Below are 10,000 nucleotides of genomic sequence, written 5' to 3' on the forward strand. Positions count from 1 at the left end.
GGATCGATTAAATAAGTACCAGATACGCACTGGGGTCGATATAATCGACTTAATCCATTTGTCTGTCCCTGTTTGTTCTCTCTATGTTTAGCTCCTCGTGGGTAGTAAACAAATAGGTATTTCGTCTTTACGTTCTGAATTCAAATCTCACCGAGTTCGACTTTGTCTTTCATTCTTTCGGGGTCGATAAATTAAGTACCAGTTTCACACTGGGGTCAATGTAATTGACTTAATTCCATTGTCTGTCCTTGTTTGTCCCCTCTATGTTTAGCTCCTTGTGGGCAATAAAGAAATAAGAAACGTTAGCAAGCCGGGCGAAATGCTCAACGGTATTCGTCTGTCTTTACGTTCTGAGCTCAAATTCCGCCGAGCTCGACTTTCCATTCATCCTTTCGGGCGCGATAAATTAAGAACCATTTGCGTACTGAGGTCGATCTAATTGACTGGCCCCCACCCCATGAAATTCGGGCCTTGTGCCTAGACTAGAAAAGAATAAGTGTTCTGTCAGATATTTCGATGATCATTATAGTTCGTTCGAGTGGAGAAAAAGTAGAGAACGGAAGAATGAGGACATCTTTTATCTTTTAGCTTTCAGTCATTAGACTGCGGCCATGTTTGGGCACCGCCTTGAAGAATTTTTCTCAAACGAATCGACTTTAGTACTTATATTTTTTAAGCCTGGTACTTTATTGCGTCGGTCTCTTTTGCCGAATGCAAAATTACAGGGACGTAAGTACATCCACATTGGTTCTAAATTGTCAAGTAATGGAGGCTGGGACAAACACAAAGTCATGCACATGCACACACACGCGCACACACTCACATGCACACACATGCATACATACATATATACATACATACATACATACATACATACATACATACATACATACATACATACATACATACACACACATATATATATACATATATTATATATATATATATATATATATATATATATATATATTATATATATACGACAGGCTTCTTTCAGTTTCCGTCTCCCAAATCCACTCACAAGGATTGGTCAGCCTGAAGCTTTGCCCAAGATGCCACACGTATGTATATGTACACACACACACACATATACACACATACATACACACACACACATACACACACATGTCTTTTCTATTTTTATCTTTTACTTGCTTCAGTCTTGTAATTCATTGAAATATCTTTAACGTATGCAGTAAATGGTAACATGCGATATGATTGGTCACCCAGTGTTGAGCCATTTCATATTTTTGTCTTGTACTGTACAAACAAAAGGAAGTCAAGAGAAAAACGAATTAGTATATTTCAAATAGTACTAACGAGTGTGTGTGTATGTGATGGTATATCGGTGAAAGATTTTAAACGCGAGAGAAAACTGAAAGCCTCGTTGCTTTTAAAGTGAAGTCTTTCGCGAAATTGGTTCCACACCATGTGGCAGATACCTCTTCGCCATTGTCATTATGAGAGATACAATGAGCAGTCCCTGCTCTGTTGGAAAGCGGTCACCAACGTCGTTATTGTTCATCAAATCTAATATAATATAAATCAATATTGGATATTACCTTTTTAACAAATATTAATTGTATCATATTACATAGACTACAAAACACCGTGTAAATTGATCTTGGGTTGCTGGGGTTTCATAAATGACGACTACTGAAAATGTGTTTCATTTGTTGATTTATTTATCTATCACCTTAGATCGAGATATTTTTTCGTGTCTGTACCTATCAACGTGGAGGCACATGGCCTAGTGGTTAGAGCTGAGGACTCGCGGTCGAGGGATCGCGGGTTCGAATCTCAAACAGGCCTGTGTGTGTGTGTGTGTGTGTTTTATGAGTGAAGCACCTAAGCTCCACGCGGTTCCGACAGAAGGTAATGACGAACTTCTGCTTACACTTTCGCCACAGCTTTCTCTCACTGTTTCCTCCTGCATCTAGTAGCTCACCTACGACGGGCCGGCGTCCCGTCCAGGTGGGGAACCTATACGCCAACGAATCCAGGAAACCAGCCCTTATGAGACAGGCATGGCTCGAGGAGCAAACAACAAATACCTATCAACAGATTAAACATATATATATATATATATATATATAGGCGCAGGAGTGGCTGTGTGGTAAGTAGCTTGCTTACCAACCACATGGTTCCGTGTTCATTCCCACTGCGTGGCACCTTGGGCGAGTGTCTTCTATTATAGCCCCGGACCGACCAAAGCCTTATGGGAGGATTTGGTAGATGGAAACTGAAAGAAGCATATCGTATATATGTATATATATATATATATATATATATATATATGTATGTGTGTGTGTATATGTTTGTGCGTCTGTGTTTGTCCCCTCAACATCGCTTGACAACCGATGGCGGTGCATTTACGTCTCCGTAACTTAGCGGTTCGGCAAAAGAACGATAGAATAAGTACTAGGTTTCCAAAGAATAAGTCCTGGGGTCGATTTGCTCGACTAAAGGCTGTGCTCCAGCATGGCTGCAATCAAATGACTGAAACAAGTAAAAGAGTAAAAAGAGAGAGTAAAGAGTATATATATATAAGACAATGCACCAATATTTACTGGAAATAGCAGTCGATAAAATACGACGCTATGATAAAGCTTCACTGTATATATATATATATAATATATATATATAGCGGCAAAAATGCTTGCGAGCGGCGAACATAAAGAATTTCATCTTATCTGTAGGAAGAACATTAAATAAATGTACAATCCAGATGTGAATAATCTAGGACCTAGGTTTCGAACTTTCTAAATTACGTTTGTTAGCGTAAATTTGATTAGTTCTCATCAGCTAGATTCACCTAGGCAAAATCTCAAATGTCGCTACATCAATGCCTATATATACTCGTCTGAAACAAAAATAAGGCAAGGTAGAAAACGCGAAAATAATTTTATGATGAAGTAAATTTTGTAAAAGTTAGTGCCGGTTTCAGTCTTTTCTGTCTTTTTCAGTGTTTTCGACTTTTTCAACTAAGAGTAAAACAAGAAAAACAATTGAAAAAAAAAAATTAAATTAAATGTTTTCTAAATATTTCCATAGTCTTCAAATGGGTATGTCGTTTTCCTTTATTCTGTCTCTCTTTATTTTCCTTTTTGAAGGCTCGGTATGTAGTAGCAGATCTGAAGAAATAGTTTTTATGGGTGCAGAGAATCAACAAGTGTGTGTGTGTTTGTGTGTGTGTGTGTGTGTGTGTGTGTTTGTATTCCAAAATGTAATCACATGTGGACTGTTGGCAATTTTCTTTCCTCCGTCTGCCTTTTCTCTTGGAATTTCCTTTGTCTCCTGTTTCTGAAGAAGAGCTTTGCTCAAAAAGTAAAACACCCTTTCTTTTCTTGTCTAAGCGTCTTATTAGTACTTTGCATGCATCATGTCCGTGCGTCATTGTTGTCCTATTTCTTCGTTTTTTTTATTATTAATCATATACACATACATACACACACACACACACACACATATATATATATATATATATATATATATATATATATATATATATATATATATATATATATTATATATATATAATTAATAAACATTATCACAAAAAGGTTACTGGAGAGCTCTAAACACAATTTGAGTAATATTTCTGCTCAGTGGAAGCAACTACTGATTAAATGGATTCACCCTTATTGCAATTGACTTAATGCATTTCGCAGTGCCAAATTAAATATTCATCTGTTTAGTCTAATGGATAAAATGTTACACGCTGAATGGTGATTATATGTCGGTCAAGTGGAGATATTATACAATATCAAGAATAATTGTAGCTGTTGTTTATCAGTCTAATCCTGGATATGAGCTCTTGGTTATTCATCTTGTAATAATAATGTTAATATATGCAGTAGGATCAGGGAGGCGTTCCGACAGAATCGTTAGCACGTCGGGAATTCGTCCATCTTCGTGTTTCTTTTCATCCTTTCGGGTAGGTACTCGGTAAAATAAATATCAGTCGAATACTGAGATTGATGTAATCGACTTAATCCCTTACTCGAAATTGCTGGCCTTGTGCCAAAATTTCGAATGATTATATTCAGTAGGAATACAGTAGTGGGTGACAGCTTATTGTAAACTATACTATCCTTGACCCTTTTGGGTCACCAATAGTTCAAGGTACCCCTAAAAACTGCGTATCTCGGGAACCCGTGGTCCCATTTACGCGAAACTTGTTTTATTCTGTTTGTATTCACATGTCAGTGGTTCTTTACTTTCAATGTATTTTCTCATTATGTGCTGGTTTGGCTATTTATAAAGGTAGCCGAAAAACCACGTATCTCGGGAACCCGTGGTCCGATTCACGCAACACTTGTTTAATTCCGTTTGTATTCCTAGTTCAGGGGCACTTTACTTTCAGAGTACCACCAGCTTGGCTGTATTAAATTACAGACAAGCACGCAAACAAATCTATCCAGGTGTTCACAGTAAAGAGCACACTACTTAAATTTGTGGAACCCACCCTACCCCACAAAAAAACCGCGTATCTCGGTAATCCGTGGTCCGATTTACACGAAACTTGTTTTGATTCCGTTTGTATTCTCATTTCAGGGGTTTTTACATTCAGAGTATTTTCCCATTATGTGCTGGTTTGGTTGTATTAAATTACAGACAGTCACGCAAGCAAGCAGTCACTGACTTTTAATATTGTATAGATAATAACGATGATGATATATATAGTTATAAATTTTGGCACAGGGCCAGTAATTTAGGAAGAGTGGTGTTCTCGATTACACGGACCCCAGTGCTAAGCTAGTACTTATTTTTTCGACCCCAGCAGAAGGAAAGACAAAATCGACCTCGCCTCCATTTGAACTCAGAACGTGAAGAATCGGAAGAAAAGCCAATAAGCATTTTCTTCGACGCGCTGATTTTACCAGATTGTTGCCTTAGCGATATAGTAATCACGATAGCAATGATAGTTATATTAATGACGGTACTAACAACAGCATCAACAGCAATAATTGCCTCTAATTTAGGCACAAGGCCAACAGTTTTGAGGGGAAGGGGTTAGCTGAATTCATCGACCCCAGTACTTATGGACCATGAAAGAATGAACGTCAAAGTTAATTTCAGCAAGTCAACTTTGCCTTTCATCATTTCGGGGATTTGAAACTAGTATATAAAGCACCAGAAGAAACGGCGTCAGACAATTTGTCTGACGCTCTAACGACTCTACCAGCGCGCCGTCCTAGAAGGAACAAAAACAATAATGATGAGGAGGATGATAATGATAATCCTTGCTACTATAGGCACACGGTCTGAAATTTGGAGAGGGGGAGAGCCAAGGGGATAGCCAGGGCTCAACTGATATTAATGTTATCGATCCTGAAAAGTTGAACGGCAAAGTCGGCTTCGGCGGAATTTGAAACCAGGACGTAAAAACAGACTCTAAGCATTTTGTTTGGCATCCTAATGATTCTCCGAGCTCGCCGCCTTAACGAGAACGACAGCAACAATGATGATGAGGATAATAATAATAATAATAATAATAATAATAATAATAATAATAATAATAATAATAATAATAATAATAATAACAGAAATAAACGGACCGGTACCCTACGAAAATGACGACCGTCAAAATAATGGGCCGGACGTTGTACCTCATGTCCCGCAATTAAAACCCAAAAGACGTAAATGGACACGTGAGGAATACATTTCTATCTTACACGCATACTTCACAGCAATGCTCTACCCACAAAATGAAAATACAACAACACATACATATAAAATATGGAAGGAAAATAATAGAGATATAGACTTGGATACAGCAATGAACCCTAATAAATTAGCTAACGTACGAAGATACATTCTCAAAGCCAAAAAAATATCAGAAATAGAAATAGAACATTTAAAAGAAAAAATACACCAGGAAAATGTAGATAGAAGCCACACAACAATGCCCAATAATATAAACACTGAAACTGTAAAACACGAAGACAAACGCAACATTCCCAACAAACACGATGTAAACAACGAAGGGGAGCCTAATGATTATGATAATATAAAAAATAAAATAATCAAAGAACTAAAAACCACAGAGCTCAAAATGGACCACCGACCATACCTCCCAAGAATAAAAATAAACGCAATAACAACACCAATTATAAACAACATAAACCTAGCCGTCACTGAACTAGCCACTGAAACAAAAAAAGTGATATCACTGAACTAAATGACTTGATATACGCAGCAGCCACTGCAGCCACAAAAGAAGCTGGATACTCACCCAAACCCGCCCAAACAGGAGTACCACCACCCAAACAAACCCTGTGGATAAATAACATCCAAAACAAAATAAAAAAAATAGAAAAGACCTGTCGATTCTTAATGAAATCAGCAAACAAGCAACGCTACTGAGCAACAAAAAGAGAACAAAAATGCTCCGCAAATATAACATCACAGAAAAAGATTTGCCGGAGATAAAAGAAAAGCTGAAGCAAGATATCCTTGCCAAAGCTCAAAGGATCCGCCGATACGAGAAACGCCAACGCTTCTTTGAACAGAACAAAAAGTTCAACTCCGATCCCAAAAAGTTCAACTCCGATCCCAAAAAGTTCTACCAAGAACTGGGCAAAAATAAAATAGAAGTCACTGCAGCACCAACGGCAGAAGAATTGGAAGAATTCTGGAAAGAAATATGGTCGGCGAACGAACAGCCAAAAAAAAGGAGTATGAAAATAACAAACTCGGCATCTGAACAACTTTGGACCCCCATAACAACTGAAGAGGTCACCCAGGCACTGCAAAAACTAAGCAACTGGAAGGCACCTGGGCATGACAAGATCCCCAACTTCTGGTTGAAATATCTAACAGGAATGCACAAAAAGCTGGCTGAAAACTTTAACAGCATACTAGCAGAGCCAGAGACAATGCCTGAATGGCTCACGAAGGGGAAAACCATCTTAATTCCCAAATCAAATGAAACAACAAAACCAGAAAACTACAGACCAATAACCTGCCTCCCTACTATGTTCAAGGCATTTACTGCAGTGATATCGCAAAGGCTGAACAAGCACCTGGACGAAAACAAACTGTTCCCAGAAGAGCAGAAAGGATGCCGCAAGGGCTCATATGGCTGTAAAGATCAACTAATGATTAATAAAGCCGTAACTGAAAACAGCCACAGAAAGAAGAAAGGCCTCAGTATGGCCTGGATTGACTACAAAAAGGCGTTTGATAGCATCCCCCACACATGGATCCTTGAAACACTAGCCATTAACAAAGTAGCACCAACAATCATAAAATTCATAGAGCACTCTATGAATAAATGGCAAACAGTCCTACACCTCCAAACAAAAGAGGGACTCATGAAAACCAAAGACATCCCCATTAGAAGAGGAATATTCCAGGGAGACACGCTCTCTCCACTCCTTTTCTGCTTGGCACTGTCACCTCTATCTGATATGCTAAATAGAACTGGATGCGGATATAAATGTTACGGCAAAACGATCAGCCACCTTTTATATATGGATGACCTAAAACTATACGCTGCAAATGACAAACAGCTGGAAACACTATTAAAGACAGTTCATGGATTTACCAAAGAAATAGATATGAAATTTGGATTAGAAAAATGCGCCAAAGTAACCATGAAAAGAGGAAAACTAGTTAAGAGTAACAACATCACACTAGATAAAACCAATGAAATAAAAGAATTAGACCAAAGCCAAACTTACAAATACTTAGGAATCCATGAACTAGATAAGACACAACACACACAAATGAAAGAGAAAATAAAAAAAGAATATTATAGACGAGTTAGATCAATACTAAAAACAGAGCTCAATGCTAAAAACAAGATAATAGGTATCAACACTTTATCTGTCCCAGTTATAAGTTACAGCTACAATATCCTTAACTGGACACGAAATGAACTGTCCAAAATAGATAGGAAAACAAGAAAAATACTGACAGGATCTAGGATGCATCACCCAAAATCTGACATAGAAAGACTATATATACAACGTATAGAAGGTGGTAGAGGCCTTATACAGCTGGAAAACTACTATAAAATAACCACCATAGGACTGCAAAAATACCTACTTCAGAAGGAAGGAAAACTGATCCAGATAGCAGCAAAACACGAGCAAAACAAAAAACTGTTCTCAGTATTTAAGGAAGCTGACAAATACAAACAAGAAATCATACCACCTAATAAACACAAAGAAGAAGAAGAAGATGATGAAGAAACAACAAAAGCTATAAAACAAATGAAATCCAAACTAAAAATAGAACAGCAGCGAGCCATGATAAAACGATGGCAAGAAAAGCCGCTTCATGGTAAATACTGCACTAAACTAAACGCAAAAGAAATAGACAAGGAAAAATCCCAGCAATGGTTGAGAAGCTCAGGACTCAAAGCAGAAACAGAGGGATTTTTAATTGCAGCACAAGACCAAAGCCTCCCCACCAGAAATTACCAAAAACATGTAATGAAAAGAAATATTACAAGTAACTGCAGAATATGTGGAGATGGACAAGAAACAATAAATCATATTATCTCTAGCTGCCCAGTCCTGGCTAAGAAGGAATATATTCACAGACATGACAGAGTTGGAACCTACATACATTGGAAGCTATGCCAACATTATGGAATAACAACAGAAAAAAGATGGTATAGACACACACCAGAAAAGGTCACAGAAAACGAGAAAGCAACCATACTCTGGGATATGCCGATACACACAGATAGAGAAATTAAGGCCAACAGACCAGATATAGTTGTCAGAGATCATGAAGAAAAAAAATGCTTTCTAATTGATGTATCAATACCGGCAGATGACAACGTGTCTCTAAAAGAAATGGAGAAACTCTCAAAATACAAAGACCTGGAAATAGAGGTAACTAGAATGTGGAACCTGAAAACAGAAACAATTCCTATCATAGTAGGTGCATTAGGCATGATAAAAAAATATTCAGACAAATACATAACAAAAACAGCAGGACTTACAAACACATATAACATACAGAAAATTGCACTACTAGGCACTGCACACATCCTACGCAGAACACTTTCCATACAATAACCATCAGAGCATCACAACAAATCACAGCACATACCCAAGGCACACAGAGCTGCGCTCGGTAGTGAAGTGAATGCACGCTATAAAAACAAAACTACTGAATAATAATAATAATAATAATAATAATAATAATAATAATAATAATAATAATAATAATAATAATAATAATAATAAGAAGAAGAAGAAGAAGAAGAAGAAGAAGAAGAAGAAGAAAAGAAGAAGAAGAAGGAGGAGATTTTTCAAATTCTGTCACAAAGCCAGCAATTTTAGGGGTTGGATAAATTGATTACATCGATTCCAGTGCCCAGGTGATACTTTATTAATCGCGTTAAGATCAAACACGAAGTTGATCTCAGGAGAATTCGAACGCACAACGTAAAGAGCCGCAAGAAATGCCGCTAAGCTTCTTGTCCGACGCGCTAATAATTCTCCCAATTCATCGCATAAATAACAACAACAACAAAAATGACGATAATAATGTTTTTTATTAGCTACAAGTGCTGGAATAGATACAGAGAAAAAGAGAAGAGAATAAAGAAATTTACAAATGTGCGTACAAAAAAATTTACGCTGAGACGAAGGAAAAGTCATATAAATTTATGCCTGCAGGGCGTTAATTTCTCGATTTCTTTTTTACTTAAAAGTTATGTTTTAGTCAATAGGATACCTGTTGCTTCCTCAGTACATAAATCATATTGTGTTCTTTGGTGTTCTTGTGAGGTGTAGCCTTGGTTAATATTTTTATTGGGAACTAGATTCCAAATTGGGTTCCTTCAAATACCAAAGATAGCTTGATAGCACTGCTGGATTCCTTATTGATGACTTTCTAAATGAACAAAGATTAGAACAATACATGTCTCATTTGAAGAGCTAGTGATAACATTGTACTACTATACTACATTTTCCCTTGTAGTTTGAGCTGATGGGACAAAAACTGAGGTTTCTGAAATTGCAATTGTTTCCAT

At 37.3% G+C, this 10,000-nt stretch overlaps 1 long non-coding RNA gene across 1 annotated transcript in view; it reads right to left on the minus strand.

The window, feature by feature from the left end:
* Positions 1-9,458, minus strand: part of LOC118766446 — an 18,686-nt gene extending 9,228 nt beyond the window's left edge. The window contains exon 1 of the long non-coding RNA XR_005002380.1: positions 9,408-9,458. This is a non-coding gene — a long non-coding RNA (uncharacterized LOC118766446). The remainder of the gene's footprint in view (positions 1-9,407) is intronic.
* Between the last annotated feature and the right edge of the window lie 542 nt (positions 9,459-10,000).

The sequence above is a fragment of the Octopus sinensis genome, linkage group LG1, assembly GCF_006345805.1.
Source record: "Octopus sinensis linkage group LG1, ASM634580v1, whole genome shotgun sequence".
NCBI lineage: Eukaryota > Metazoa > Mollusca > Cephalopoda > Octopoda > Octopodidae > Octopus > Octopus sinensis.